Genomic DNA, 16,920 nt, shown 5'->3' with positions numbered 1-16,920 from the left:
TCAGCTTTACAATTGATGTGCCTTTTGAAAGACTGCAGAATAATTTAAGTCTGACCAGTGACGGATTGTATCAGACATTTCTTCCATCAGTCTCTGCCCCGATCTGCCACTTAAACTGAATTGCTGTGTAATATGGCTAGCTTTCTAGTGTTCGTTCCATCAGAACCCTGTATCACTTCGGCTGACTGCTAATGGCTAGTCTCTGCTGTATTGCTTCCAACAGAGCGCGCTCCGTGATTAAATCACAGTACATTTCCACCTGCACTTGTCCAATAAAGCTATACTGAACAAAATAAAAATGCAACAATTTCAAAGATCTTACTGGGTTACAGTTCAGATATGGAACTCTGTTAAATTAACTTAATTGGGCTCTAATCTATGGATTTCACAGAACCCCACCGCCACCATAGGCCACTCTGTTCACAACCTTGACATCAGCAAACCGCTCAACACACACGTAGCCATACACCATGCAATCTGCCCGGTACAGTTGAAACCGGGATTCATTCGTGGAGAGCACACTTCTCCAGTGGCCAACGAAAGTGAACATTTGCCTACTGATGTCGGTTACGACTCCGAACTGCAGTCACGTCAACACTGAGGACGATGAGCTTCCCTGAGACGGTTTCTGACAGTTTGTGCAGAAATTCTTCAGTTGAGCAAACCCAGTATCATCCGCTATCTGGATGATCCCGCAGGTGACAGCCGGATGTGGAGGTCCTGGGCTGGCATGGTTACGTGTGAGGCTGGTTGGATGTACTGCCAAATTCTCTGAAATGACATTGGAGGTGGTTTATAGCAGAGAAATGAACGTACAATTATTTGGCAACACCTCTGGTGGATTGCACGCTCTCTCGACCTCAGACATCTGTGGCATTGTTACAAAAGTACTTTTTAGACTGGCCTTTTATTGTCCCCAGCACAAGGTGGACTGTGTAATGATTCTGTTTAATCAGCTTATTGAAATGCCACACCTGTCAGGTGGATGGATTATCTTGGCGAAGTAGAAATGCTCACTAACAGGGATGTGCTTAAATTTGAGGGAAATAGGCTTTTTATGCATTTGGAAAATCTCTGCTATCTTTTATTTCAGCTCATGAAACATCGGACCACTTTACATGTTGCGTTTATATTTTTGTTCAGTGTAATTTTAGTCTTCCAATTTGTGCCTACTGAACAATTGATGGCTCTATTCAAACTGTATCACGGAAGCTTAGTTTTACAGCGTGATTGAAATTTAAAGGCAATGTTCCCACTTTAGGGGAGACTGCATTCACTGTAAACGCTGCATATGTCGGCTCAGTCTGAAATGACCTTATCATTTCTACCGCGGAATCTGTAACTCTTCAGCTTCACCTCAACAGTTTGAATCACTTTTTACCCTATCAACTCACCAGTTGTAGGAAGACTAACTTGTAATCATACACCTACAGTGTACACACAATCGTACACATTAGGTATCGTGTACTCTATACAAAATGAATGGTTTGTACGCAGATCCTCTTTTACACACTGGTGTACCATCATATTAAAAGGTGTCTAGTTGTCCAAGGCCAGTGTTGTGGCGTACCATTCTATTCCAAGGTGTCTAGTTGTCCAAGGCCTGTGTTGTGGCTGTAATATGGCTGGGTCCAGCCAGTTTGACATTTCAAAGCCTTTGCTAAGCCCACTTCCAGCCTGTCATTGGAGCTCTATTGGAGTCATTACTTTTGATGTGTTTTTCTGCTGCTGTCGTGCTGCTCATTCTCCAGGCTGCTCCTGCCGCCTCAGGCCACGGCAACTCTTAATCCTTCACATAAACCTGGCCTATATGTCTGCTGCTCTGCTGGCTAACGGCCCACACCATGGAGAGGGAACACACATTCTCTCTCTCTCTCTCGTGGTAATGTACAAGCGTTAATAATTACTTTGCTTTTGGTGCTTTGTGTGAAATGTGTTTTTACAACAGATTAGACCATAACAGAAAGTATTTGTTGCCCTCGTGTCCAAAGCGTAATTGAAATATAAATGATTCACAAGTGTTCAGGGTGACACAGGGTTAATTATAAATTGTGTGAGTGTTGTTTGAGGGCTTTCGAAACAATGTGTTGCTTTGATGATTTCTGATTTATTTTAATGGCACATCAGGGGGTCTCTAAGAATTTACAGTTGAAATTCAGCAGACTAGCTGTTTGGAAGACGGGCCCTGGCTGACTCCATGGTAATAAAATGTTTAAAATTAAGCATATATGCACAGACCACTTTCCTTTACTCTTTCTTTCCCCAGATTCATAAACATTTAATTTCCCAGAACAGTTATTCTAATAAATATTTTTTTACATAGAATGCTGAATATATTTAAGCAATAAGGCCCAAGGGGGTGTGGTATAATGTAGGGCCAAAATACCACGTCTAAGGGCTGTTCATAGGCGCGACGCAAAACGGAGTGCCTGGACACAGCCCTTAGCTGTGGTATATTGGCCATACATCACAAACACCCGAGGTGCCTCATTGCTATTATAAACTTGTTACCAACGTAATTAGAGCTGTAAAAATAAATGTTTTGTCATACCCGTGGTATACAGTCTGATATACCATGGCTGTCAGCCAATCAGCATTCAGGGCTCAAACCAGCCAGTTTATAAATATATATACATTTGAAGTCGGAAGTTTACATACACTTAGGTTGGAGTCATTAAAACTAGTTTTTCAACCACTCCACAAATTTGTTGTTAACAAATTATAGTTTTGTCAAGTCAGTTAGGACATCTACTTTTTGCATGACACAAGTAATTTATCCAACAATTGTTTACAGACAGATTATTTCACTTATAATTAACTGTATCACAATTCCAGTAGGTCAGAAGTTTACATACACTAAGTTGACTGTGCCATTAAACAGCTTGGAAAATTCCAGAAAATGATGTCATGGCGTTAGAAGCTTCTGATAGGCTAATTGACATAATTTGAGTCAATTGGAGGTGTACCTGTGGATATACTTCAAGGCCTACCTTCAAACTCAGTGCCTCTTTGCTTGACATCATGGGAAAATCCAAATAACTCAGCCAAGACCTCAGAAAAAAAATTGTAGACCTCCACAAGTCTGGTTCATCCTTGGGAGCAATTTCCAAACACCTGAAGGTACCACGTTCATCTGTACAAACAATAGTATGCAAGTATAAACACCATGGGACCACGCAGCCGTCATACCGCTCAGGAAGGAGACGCGTTCTGTCTCCTAGAGATGATCGTACTTTGGTGCGAAAGTGTAAATCATTTCCAGAACAACAGCAAAGGACCTTGTGAAGATGCTGGAGGAAACAGGTACAAAAGTATCTATGTCCACAGCAAAACAAGTCCTATATCGACATAACCTGAAAGGCCGCTCAGCAAGGAAGAAGCCACTGCTCCAAAACCGCCATAAAAAAGCCAGACTACGGTTTGCAACTGCACATGGGGACAAAGATCATACTTTTTGGAGAAATGTCCTCTGGTCTGATGAAACAAAAATAGAACTGTTTGGCCATAATGACCATTGTTATGTTTGGAGGAAAAAGGGGGACGCTTGCAAGCCGAAGAACACCATCCCAACCGTGAATCACGGGGGTGGCAGCATCATGTTGTGGGGGTGCTTTGCTGCAGGAGGGACTGGTGCACTTCACAAAATAGATGGCATCATGAGGGAGGAAAATTATGTGGATATATTGAAGCAACATCTCAAGACATCAGATAGGAAGTTAAAGCTTGGTCGCAAATGGGTCTTCCAAATGGACAATGACCCCAAGCATACTTCCAAAGTTGTGGCAAAATGGCTTAAGGACAACAAAGTCAAGGTATTGTAGTGGCCATCACAAAGCCTTGACCTCAATCCTATAGAAAATTTGTGGGCAGAACTGAAAAAGCATGTGCAAGCAAGGAGGCCTACAAACCTGCCTCAGTTACACCAGCTCTGTCAGGAGGAATGGGCCAAAATTCACCCAACTTATTGTGGGAAGCTTGTGGAAGGCTACCTGAAATATTTGACCCAAGTTAAACAGTTTAAAGGCAATGCTACCAAATACTAATTGAGTGTATGTAAACTTCAGACTTCAACTGTATATAGTACCAGTCAAAAGTTTGGATACACATTTACATTTAAGTCATTTAGCAGACGCTCTTATCCAGAGCGACTTCTTCAAGGGTTTTTCTTTATTTTTACTATAAGTTCTTGACATTTTCCGCATTGACTGACCTTCATGTCTTAAAGTAATGATGGACTGTCATTTCTTTTTGCTTATTTGAGCTGTTCTTGGCAAAATAAGGACTTGGTCTTTTACCAAATAGGGCTATCATCTGTATACCACCCTACCTTGTCAAAACACAACTGATTGGCTCAAACACATTAAGAAGGAAATAAATTCCACAAATGAACTTTTAACAAGGCACAGCTGTTAATTGAAATGCATTCCAGGCATTCCACCTCATGAAGCCGGTTGAGAGAATGCCAAGAGTGTGCAAAGCTGTCATCAAGGCAAAGGGTGGCTACTTTGAAGAATCTCAAATGTAAAATAAATTTTGATTTGTTTAACACTTTTCTTGGTTACTACATGATTCCATACGTCTCACCGTCAACAGTGAAGAGGCAACTCCGGGATGCTGGCCTTCTAGGCAGAGTTTCAAAGAAAAACGCTATATCTCAGACTGGACAATAAAAATAAAAGATTAAGATTGGCCAAAGAACACAGACACTGGACAGAGGAACTCTTCCTAGAAGGCCAGCATCCCGGAGTTGCCTCTTCACTGTTGACGTTGAGACTGGTGTTTTGCGGGAACTATTTAATTAAGCTGCCAGTTGAGGACTTGTGAGGCATCTGTTTCTCAAACTAGACACTCTAATGTACTTGTCCTCTTGCTCAGTTGTGCACCAGGGCCTCCCACTCCTCTTTTTATTCTGGTTAGAGCCAGTTTGCGCTGTTCTGTGAAGGGAGTAGTACACAGCGTTGTACGAGATCTTCAGTTTCTTGGCAATTTCTCGCATGGAATAGCCTTCATTTCTCAGAACAAGAATAGACTGACGAGTTTCAGAAGAAAGTTCTTGTTTCTGGCCATTTTAAGCCTGTAATCGAACCCACAAATGCTGACGCTCCAGATACTCAACTAGTCTAAAGAAGGCCAGTTTTATTGCTTCTTTAATCAGGACAACAGTTTTCAGCTGTGCTAACATAATTGCAAAAGGGTTTTCTAATGATCAATTAGCCTTTTAAAATGATAAACTTGGATTACTTAACACAACGTGGCATTGGAACACAGGAGTGATGGTTGCTGATAATGGGCCTCTGTACGCCTATGTAGATATTCCATAAAAAATCTGCCATTTCCAGCTTCAATAGTCATTTACAACATTAACAATATCTACACTGTATTTCTGATCAATTTGATGTTATTTTAATGGACAATAAAAACAAGGACATTTCTAAGTGACCCCAAACTTTTGAACGGTATTGTACTGAACAAAAATATAAACTCAACATGTAAAGTGTTGGTCCCATGTTTCATGAGCTGAAATACATTTTCCATACTCACGGAAATATTATTTCTCTAAATCTTTTTGCACAAATTTGTTTACAGCCCTGTTAGTGAGCATTTCTCCTTTGCAAAGATAAGCCACCCACTTGATAGGTGTGGCATACCAAGAAGCTGATTAAGCATGATCATTACACAGGTGCACCTTGTGCTGGGGGCAGTAAAAGCCCACTCTAAAATGTGCAGTTTTGTCACACAACACAATGCCACAGATGTATCAAGTTTTGAGGGAGCATGCAATTGGCATGCTGACTGCAGGAATGTCCACTTGAGCTGTAGCCAGATAATTTAATGTTCCTTTCTCTACCATAAACCTCCTCCAACATCATTTTAGAGAATTTGGCTGTGTATCCAACCGACCTCACAACCACAGACCACGTATAATCACGCCAGCCCAGGACCTCCACATCCGGCTCCTTCACCTGTGGGATTGTCTGAGACCAGCCACCCGTACAGCTGATGAAACTGTGGGTTTGCACAACCTTATATTTTTTTCACAAACTGTTAGAAACCATCTCAGGGAAGTTCATCTGCATACTCATCGTCCTCACCAGGGTCTTGACCTGACTACAGTTCAGCATCGTAACCAACTTCAGTGTGCAAATGTTCACCTTTAATGGCCTCTGGCACACTAGAGAAGTGTGCTCTTCACGGATGAATCCCGGTTTCAACAGTACCGGGCAGATGGCGTTGTGTGGGCAAGCGATTTGCTGATGTCAACGTTGTGAACAGAGTGCCCCATGGTGGCGGTGAGGTTCTGGTATGGGCAAGCAAAAGCTAAGGACAGCAAACACAATTTTATCAATGGCAATTAGAATGCACAGAGATATTGTGACAAGATCCTGAGGCCCATTGTCGTGCCATTCATCCACTACCATCACCTCTTGTTTCAGCATGATATTACACGGCCCCATGTCGCAAGGATCTGTACACAAATCCTGGAAGCTGACATTTTCCCAGTTCTTCCATGGTCTGCATACTCACCAGACATGTCACCCATTGAACATGTTTGGGATGCTCTGGATTGTCATGTACGACAGCGTGCTCCAATTCCCGCCAATATCCAGCAATTTTTCACAGCCATTGAAGAGGAGTGGGACAACATTCCACAAGCCACATTCAACAGCTGCAAGAGGCAAATGGTAGTCACACCAGATACTGACTGGTTTTCTGACCCACGTCCCTACCTTTAAAAAAAAAGTATCTGTGACAAACAGATGTATATCTGTATTCCCAGTCATGTGAATCCATAGATCCTTTGGCCACCTTTCCTTCCAGTTCTCTGCTGCCAATGATTGGAACGAACTGCAAAAATCACTGAAGCTTGAGACTCATATCTCCCTCACTAACTTTAAGCACCAGCTGTCAGAGCAGCTCACAGATCACTGCACATGTACATAGCTCCTCTGTAAATAGCCCATCCAACTACCTCATCCCCATATTGTATTTATTTATTTATTTTGCTCCTTTGCACCCCAGTATCTCTAATTACACATTAATCTTCTGCACATCTATCACTCCAGTGTTTAATTGCTATATTGTAATTACTTCGCCACTATGGCCTATTTATTTTCTTACCTCCCTTATCTTACCTCATTTGCACACACTGTATATAGACTTTTTCTACTGTATTATTGACTGTATGTTTGTTTATTCCATCTGTAACTCTGTGTTGTTGTATGTGTCGAACTGCTTTGCTTTATCTTGGCCAGTTCGCAGTTGTAAATGAGAACTTGTTCTCAACTGGTCTACCTGGTTAAATAAAATAAAATAAAAAATAAAATAAAAATAGATTATGGCCTAATAATTTTTTTTTAATTGACTGATTTCCTTATATGAACTGTAACTCAGTAAAATCTTTGAAACTGTTGTTGTTGCGTGTATATTTTTGTTCGGTGTATTTTTGTTCAGTATATTTTAAACAGTAAGCTTTTCTCTGTTGCCCCAGGCTGTGGCACATGCTGTTTCCACTAGCGTCATCGTATTGGCACAGCAGCATCATCTCCCACGAGAATTAGACTAGCCAAGCTTTGTTTCAAGCGCAGGACACGGCTGTCTGGTTTGAGCTGCACGTTTGGTTTTGTAGCGCTGACAAGAGCAACAGCACAGATCAGAATCACACACGCTGTTAGTCGCAGCCAGCCCTTCTCCCATCAGACCAGGCTAAAATGCCACACTAATTATTCCAGCCAGTCATGACCTTTGAAATAACATGCTGGACTTCACTACTTCCCTATTTACCTCACACAGTGCAGTGGAGGCACAGAGCTTTATACTCTGCTCTGGATCCATCTCAGCATCGTAGAATAGAATGGTGGGGTCAAATTCATTTGAGATTTTTGGGATTGTCTCCCTGCCAATTGCAGTTTTGCCAATTATATGGATTGAAATGAATTGCATTGAATAGCTACGTGTTGGAGTGGAGATTAGAGCAATTTGTCCAGGTGGCCTCACACATGGGAATGCGTAAGCAGTGCTGTTTCTGTATGAGATGTAGAGAGAGATACAGACAGACACAGTAGATGGAAGGAGCTGAATCCTGATTTGTGGTCAACTCAATATACTGAATGAATTGCTGCTCGCTTGTCATCATGGTTCCATCCCTCACTCACACTCGCTTCTTTGTAGAGATGTCCAGCAGGCAGGACAGCTGTCGTTGCACTAGATGAGTAGCTGGCTTGGCTTACGGAATGGCTGCGTGAGTGTGCTGAAGTAGTAGTCGGTTTAATATCCTGGTTGGATGTAAGGATCCCTGAGTGAATAGATTGTACGTTGACTAGTTGGTGAATTGATTGATTGGGTTTTCTGGTACCACTAGGACTGACCTGAGAGCTGTAACAGAGGTGAGGAGGAGAGCGTGGGTTAGTGGGTAGCCTATAGTCAAATCCTCAATCCTCTTTGCTCAACTACACCAAACAGGTCATCTACATTATGTAACAAGACTCTACTGAACCAGCTATCCACTGCAGTGGTGGAGCAGCACTATGATATGAAGGTTTAAATAACTTTGTCCCACATCCTTCTGTCTCAGTTGGAGGTTGATTAAGGAGAAAAAGGACAATCAGAGGAGGGTAGTGGCTACGGTAGAGCCGAGCGTAAATTTGGAGAACCCTGTGAAACGGACAGGGACTTAAAGTGAAGTAGGTTAGCCGTCAGTCCTCCTCACCCTGATATAGCCCTACTACCTCCAGAATAGATGACCCACAACTGTGAGAGACCTCTTCTCCCCCTCCCTTTCTCCCTCCATCCCTGGCCTAGTTTGAGAATATAGCAGCTGTAGCTGTCGTGAGTAATAACATGGCTTCGATTACCCCCCCCCCCCCCCCAAAAAAAATGTATCCTACTTAGTTCCCCCTGCATTACGATGTTGTCGTTTTCTGATCCTATATACCATAATGGAAATATCGATTGTCTGGGAATGAAGATGCATTCCTGGAAATGTACAGCATAAATTTATATTATTATTTATATTATTACTTCAAACACGCCACACACGCACGCACGCACGCACGCACGCACGCACGCACACGCACACGCACACGCACACACACACACACACACACACACACACACACACACACACACACACACACACACACACACACACACACACACACACACACACACACTGTTTGTTTGCTGTTGCATTTGTGCTGTTGCCAGTGTCTTCTGTCTGTGTTGTCTTACAATGTTTTTTCATTTTTATTATCCCAGCCCCCATCCCCGCAGGAGGCCTTTTGCCATGCCGTCATTGTAAATAGCAATTTGTTCTTAATTGACTTGCCTGGTTAAAGAGGCAATCAGCAGTAGAAACAATAACAAAGCGGCCTCCCCACCCCTGTTTTTGCTAAAAAAGCTGAGGGAATGTAACCACTCTCAAATTCGTAGACAGAACTATGTATGAAAAGACTGACCATCCATGATATCACAATTATAGCTTTAACCATGTTTTGAGGCTATATAGTGTTTGTTTACAAACATTGGAGTGAAACAAACTTATATTTTGGGTTTTGATGGAGTAACGACATTTGAACTAAGCTCCTGAGGCACTTCTAAGTTCTATTCTTCAAGAATCAATGGGTCCATTGAATTCATATGTCCAACAATGTATGAAGCAACTGCAGATTGCTCCCTGAAATAAAGTGGTGAATTTTCAGGAATTACTTGTAACGATCCATATGTTCAATCCATAAGTTTAAGATGGAGAAGTTCATACTTCTGTCACATGCCATGACGCTCAGTTAGGAATTTAGGAAGCCAAACAGTTCAGAATAGTCCCTCAAATCAACAAGCTATAAAAGACAGTGACGCAAACCAATGGAGAGGCAGAGTAGCAGACGCTTCATGTTGGTATTCAGAGTCAATATAAACCCTACTTCCTTCCTGTATGTGAAATTGGCTTAGATGATTGGATATCTAGGCAGGGGGGCTGGGTTCCTAGGTAACAGGAGCCAGCATCACAGCAGGGGTCAGGAAACTGAAACCCACCAAGAAGGGGGCAGAGGTGCAGGATGAGGTTTTACTGGGGAACAGCCAATCACTTCCCTTGGACGGGTAAATAGTGAATTTGGGAAAAAATCATGTCCCAATGGAATTTTGTCGATGAAGTTGTTTTTGTCTTGTCTGTGCTGACTCACCACTCACTTCCATTTTCCTACATCACTTTTCTGTTTTGGTGCGTTTGTTTTTCTGTGGTTGTCTAGTGGCTCTGGATCCTGGATGGTGCTCACATTGTTCAGCTGTATTCCTGTTATAACAAACAAACAAACTCTCCTTGGCTCTCTGTCTCTGTCTACACTATATTTCTCTCTGTGTCTTACTCTCCCTGTCTACTCATTTACCTCCACCAAGATCATAGCAAGGACAGTAACTTGTCAATCTCTTCTCTTCTTCCCTCTCCTTCTCTCACATCATATCACATCTTACACTTCACTGTCACAGCCTTGTCTCTGCCCCTCTCTCTTTGTTATGTTGTCAATATTTCTCTACTTGCACTTTTGCTTTCTCTGTTTGTGTCTCCTCTTCCATTCCTCCTGTGCCAGAGTTTATCCTCACAGTTCCCCCTCAGTCTGCATCCAGTTTACTCATTCTCCTTCCTGCCCCCAACTTTTCATCCCCCTCTGATTGAAGTACTGTCAAATACTTCATGAATATATGAAAAGGGCACCATACGTCTTAGTTCCTCCCTCTTTCTCTCTCTCTCTGCTTCTCTCTCTGCTTCTCTCTCTGCTTCTCTCTCTGCCTCTATCTCTCTCTCTCTCTCTCTCTCTGCCCCCCTCTCTCTTTCTCTCTGACTCTCTGTCTGCCTCTATCTCACTCTCTCTGCCCCTCTCTCTCTCTCTGCCCCTCTCTCTCTCGCTCTCTGACCCTCTCTCTGCCCCTTTCTCTCTCTCTGCCCCCCTCTCTCTCGCTCTCTGACTCTCTCTCTCTCTGGCTCTCAATAATATTTTTTATTTCTATTTCATTTCAATTTAAGGGGATTTATTGGCATAGGAAACATATGTTGACATTGCCAAAGCAAGTGAAATAGATAATAAACAAAAGTGAAATAAACAATAAAAAATGAACTCTCTCTCTCCAGCTTAAAACAAATATATTATATTTCTATTCATCTTGTGAGATGGCTCAACGAGCGGAGGGAGACTATGAGGATGATATATATATATATATATATATATATATATATATATATTTGATTGTCTGGTTAATTGTGTGGTGTTGCCACTTCAGTTCACAGCACGGGTCAGATATCACAGGTAGCAATGCAATCCCTGATTAAATTGTGAGTGAATAGCAATGAGTTTTAACGTCTCCAAACTCCATGCATTGACAAGGGATTGACGGCGTAGGTTGAGGGGAACCATATTATGCATTCTCTGTGGCCCGGGATTTGCATAATATAGTCATGAATGTGAAAGTAGATTTTATGAAAGGACACAGTGACATTATTGATCTCGTCAGTGTATTGGGTTAATTTATGTCTGATTAGACTTGAGTTACTCTGCCATGGATGACTGTTACCTGTGCTGCAACTGGCATCTTTGTTGTGATTAAAAAGTGGGAGCAATTTTGGTTTGATTACATTTAGTTGGTTTGATTACATTTAGTTGGTTTGATTACATTAACTTTGGTCGTGATCCAGTGAATGAATTCAAAATAATATTTTTGCTACTCAATCAACATCCCCCTCCTTATTCTCTCTGTTGTTCTGAATAGGAAACAAAAAAAGGACACATTTCAGTCTGTTGCAGTCAGTTCTGCAGAGGATACAATCAATGAATTACTCATTCATCCTCCTCTAACAAATGCTCTCTGTCTCAGCTTCCTCCTTTCCTATGCTTTATCTGCTGGGGTGTCTGTGGTAGTGCTATCTGCTGGGGTGTCTGTGGTAGTGCTATCTGCTGGGGTGTCTGTGGTAGTGCTATCTGCTGGGGTGTCTGTGGTAGTTCTGTCTGCTGGGGTGTCTGTGGTAGTGCTGTCTGCTGGGGTGTCTGTGGTAGTGCTACCTGCTGGTGTATTTGTGGTAGTGCTGTCTGCTGGGGTGTCTGTGGTAGTGCTATCTGCTGGGGTGTCTGTGGTAGTGCTATCTGCTGGGGTGTCTGTGGTAGTGCTATCTGCTGGGGTGTCTGTGGTAGTGCTATCTGCTGGGGTGTCTGTGGTAGTGCTATCTGCTGGGGTGTCTGTGGTAGTGCTATCTGCTGGGGTGTCTGTGGTAGTGCTATCTGCTGGGGTGTCTGTGGTAGTGCTATCTGCTGGGGTGTCTGTGGTAGTGCTATCTGCTGGGGTGTCTGTGGTACTGCTATCTGCTGGGGTGTCTGTGGTAGTTCTGTCTGCTGGGGTGTCTGTGGTAGTGCTATCTGCTGGGGTGTCTGTGGTAGTGCTATCTGCTGGGGTGTCTGTGGTAGTGCTGTCTGCTGGGGTGTCTGTGGTAGTGCTACCTGCTGGTGTATGTGTGGTAGTGCTGTCTGCTGGGGTGTCTGTGGTAGTGCTATCTGCTGGTGTGTCTGTGGTAGTGCTGTCTGCGGGGTGTCTGTGGTACTGCTATCTGCTGGGGTGTCTGTGGTAGTTCTGTCTGCTGGGGTGTCTGTGGTAGTGCTATCTGCTGGGGTGTCTGTGGTAGTGCTATCTGCTGGGGTGTCTGTGGTAGTGCTGTCTGCTGGGGTGTCTGTGGTAGTGCTACCTGCTGGTGTATGTGTGGTAGTGCTGTCTGCTGGGGTGTCTGTGGTAGTGCTATCTGCTGTTGTGTCTGTGGTAGTGCTGTCTGCGGGGTGTCTGTGGTACTGCTGTCTGCTGGGGTGTCTGTGGTAGTGCTATCTGCTGGGTTGTCTGTGGTAGTGCTATCTGCTGGGGTGTCTGTGGTAGTGCTATCTGCTGGGGTGTCTGTGGTACTGCTATCTGCTGGGTTGTCTGTGGTAGTTCTATCTGCTGGGGTGTCTGTGGTAGTGCTATCTGCTGGGTTGTCTGTGGTAGTGCTGTCTGCGGGGTGCCTGTGGTAGTGCTACCTGCTGGTGTATTTGTGGTAGTGCTGTCTGCTGGGGTGTCTGTGGTAGTGCTATCTGCTGGGGTGTCTGTGGTAGTGCTATCTGCTGGGGTGTCTGTGGTAGTGCTATCTGCTGGGGTGTCTGTGGTAGTGCTATCTGCTGGGGTGTCTGTGGTAGTGCTATCTGCTGGGGTGTCTGTGGTAGTGCTATCTGCTGGGGTGTCTGTGGTAGTGCTATCTGCTGGGGTGTCTGTGGTAGTGCTATCTGCTGGGGTGTCTGTGGTAGTGCTATCTGCTGGGGTGTCTGTGGTACTGCTATCTGCTGGGGTGTCTGTGGTAGTTCTGTCTGCTGGGGTGTCTGTGGTAGTGCTATCTGCTGGGGTGTCTGTGGTAGTGCTATCTGCTGGGGTGTCTGTGGTAGTGCTGTCTGCTGGGGTGTCTGTGGTAGTGCTACCTGCTGGTGTATGTGTGGTAGTGCTGTCTGCTGGGGTGTCTGTGGTAGTGCTATCTGCTGGTGTGTCTGTGGTAGTGCTGTCTGCGGGGTGTCTGTGGTACTGCTATCTGCTGGGGTGTCTGTGGTAGTTCTGTCTGCTGGGGTGTCTGTGGTAGTGCTATCTGCTGGGGTGTCTGTGGTAGTGCTATCTGCTGGGGTGTCTGTGGTAGTGCTGTCTGCTGGGGTGTCTGTGGTAGTGCTACCTGCTGGTGTATGTGTGGTAGTGCTGTCTGCTGGGGTGTCTGTGGTAGTGCTATCTGCTGTTGTGTCTGTGGTAGTGCTGTCTGCGGGGTGTCTGTGGTACTGCTGTCTGCTGGGGTGTCTGTGGTAGTGCTATCTGCTGGGTTGTCTGTGGTAGTGCTATCTGCTGGGGTGTCTGTGGTAGTGCTATCTGCTGGGGTGTCTGTGGTACTGCTATCTGCTGGGTTGTCTGTGGTAGTTCTATCTGCTGGGGTGTCTGTGGTAGTGCTATCTGCTGGGTTGTCTGTGGTAGTGCTGTCTGCGGGGTGCCTGTGGTACTGCTATCTGCTGGGGTGTCTGTGGTACTGCTGTCTGCTGGGGTGTCTGTGGTAGTGCTATCTGCTGGGGTGTCTGTGGTAGTGCTATCTGCTGGGGTGTCTGTGGTACCGCTATCTGCTAGGGTGTCTGTGGTAGTGCTATCTGCTGGGGTGTCTGTAGTAGTGCCTTCTGCTGGGGTGTCTGTGGTAGTGCTATCTGCTGGGGTGTCTGTGGTAGTGCTGTCTGCTGGGGTGTCTGTGGTAGTGCTGTCTGCGGGGTGTCTGTGGTAGTGCTATCTGCTGGGGTGTCTATGGTAGTGCTGTCTGCGGGGTGTCTGTGGTAGTGCTGTCTGCTGGGGTGTCTGTGGTAGTTCTATCTGCTGGGGTGTCTGTGGTAGTGCTGTCTGTGGGGTGTCTGTGGTACTGCTATCTGCTGGGGTGTCTGTGGTAGTGCTGTCTGCTGGGGTGTCTGTGGTAGTGCTATATGCTGGGTTGTCTGTGGTAGTGCTGTCTGCAGGGTGTCTGTGGTAGTGCTATCTGCTGGGGTGTCTGTGGTAGTGCTATCTGCTGGGGTGTCTGTGGTAGTGCTATCTGCTGGGGTGTCTGTGGTAGTGCTATCTGCTGGGTTGTCTGTGGTAGTGCTGTCTGCAGGGTGTCTGTGGTAGTGCTACCTGCTGGGGTGTCTGTGGTAGTGCTATCTGCTGGGGTGTCTGTGGTAGTGCTATCTGCTGGGGTGTCTGTGGTACTGCTATCTGCTGGGTTGTCTGTGGTAGTTCTATCTGCTGGGGTGTCTGTGGTAGTGCTATCTGCTGGGGTGTCTGTGGTAGCGCTATCTGCTGGGGTGTCTGTGGTAGCGCTATCTGCTGGGGTGTCTGTGTTAATGCTTTCTGCTGGGGTGTCTGTGGTAGTGCTATCTGCTGGGGTGTCTGTGGTAGCGCTATCTGCTGGGGTGTCTGTGGTAGCGCTATCTGCTGGGGTGTCTGTGTTAATGCTTTCTGCTGGGGTCTGTGATAATGCTTTCTGCTGGGGTGTAGGTGGTAACTGGAGACATGTCTCGTTATCTCCCAGTGGCGAGTGTGTAGAGGGGAACCCTAGAGGTGTGTGTTTGACATGACCACCAAGGAGAGAGAAAGGAGAGGAGACAGGTATACAGGAGGCTGGTAAACTGGATCTGAAAATAACATTGTGAGAAATGTAGTAAGGATGACAAAAATGCCAGATAGCAAACCAGCTCACATTACAGCCAGTCTGTCTGCATGTCCTCCTCTGAGAAAGATTGCTGTATTTATGTTTGCAGTTGCATTAAATCTCTCTGGTGTTCTGTCACTATGTCAGTGAGGTGGTCAGGAGAAATAAAAAAATGAGGAGAGGAGAGAGACAAATGTAGTGTTTGTTGAGGTGTATCATTAATCTGAAACGAGGTGAGGAGGAGAGAGCGATGGAGATGGATAGAAATGGTCTTTGTAAACAGAAGGAAAGAAGAGTGTAACTAATGGATAGAAGGAGAGGGTGAGAGGCAGAGAGATAGTCTGGAGAATTCGAAGAGTAGACTGATAAATTATTAGTGGAGGACCGAGAGGGACTTTGTGAGAGAAAGGTCATTTACAGCGAGACAGAAAAGGGCTTGATGTGTATTGTTCACTCAGACAGTTACGCAGTATAGCAGTATAGCAGTATAACAGTATAACAGTATAACAGTATAGCAGTATAGCAGTAAAGCAGTATAACAGTATAGCGGTATAGCGGTATAACGGTATAGCGGTATAACGGTATAGCAGTATAACAGTATAACAGTATAGCAGTATAACAGTATAACAGTATAGCAGTATAACAGTATAGCAGTATAGCAGTATAACAGTATAGCAGTATAACGGTATACCGGTATACCGGTATAGCGGTATAGCGGTATAACGGTATAGCGGTATAACGGTATAACGGTATAGCGGTATAGCGGTATAACGGTATAGCGGTATAACGGTATAGCGGTATAGCGGTATAACGGTATAACGGTATAGCGGTATAGCGGTATAGCGGTATAGCGGTATAACGGTATAACGGTATAGCGGTATAGCGGTATAAAGGTATAGCAGTATAGCAGTATAGCAGTATAGCAGTATAGCAGTATAACAGTATAACAGTATAGCAGTATAGCAGTATAGCAGTATAACGGTATAGCAGTATAGCAGTATAACAGTATAACAGTATAGCAGTATAACAGTATAACAGTATAGCAGTATAACAGTATAGCAGTATAACAGTATAGCAGTATAGCAGTATAGCAGTATAACAGTATAACAGTATAGCAGTATAGCAGTATAACAGTATAGCAGTATAGCAGTATAGCAGTATAACAGTATAGCAGTATAGCAGTATAACAGTATAGCAGTATAGCAGTATAACAGTATAGCAGTATAACAGTATAACAGTATAGCAGTATAGCAGTATAGCAGTATAACAGTATAACAGTATAGCAGTATAACAGTATAACAGTATAGCAGTATAGCAGTATAGCAGTATAACAGTATAGCAGTATAACAGTATAACAGTATAACAGTATAACAGTATAGCAGTATAACAGTATAACAGTATAGCAGTATAGCAGTATAACAGTATAACAGTATAACAGTATAACAGTATAACAGTATAGCAGTATAACAGTATAGCAGTATAGCAGTATAACAGTATAGCAGTATAACAGTATAACAGTATAACAGTATAACAGTATAACAGTATAGCAGTATAGCAGTATAACAGTATAACAGTATAGCAGTATAGCAGTATAACAGTATAGCAGTATAATAGATTTCAAAGTGTTTTTGACACCCTGAGTTGACTCCTCCTGCTTTGTATCGTTCCGTTTCTCTAAACGTCAAATTTTGAAATTGCTCCAAATGTAGAAGGTTAAGGGT

Source organism: Salvelinus alpinus, chromosome 36 (assembly GCF_045679555.1).
Source record: "Salvelinus alpinus chromosome 36, SLU_Salpinus.1, whole genome shotgun sequence".
Classification (NCBI taxonomy): domain Eukaryota; kingdom Metazoa; phylum Chordata; class Actinopteri; order Salmoniformes; family Salmonidae; genus Salvelinus; species Salvelinus alpinus.
The sequence above is the reverse complement of the archived record's forward strand: the minus strand, read 5'-3'. Positions refer to the sequence as shown.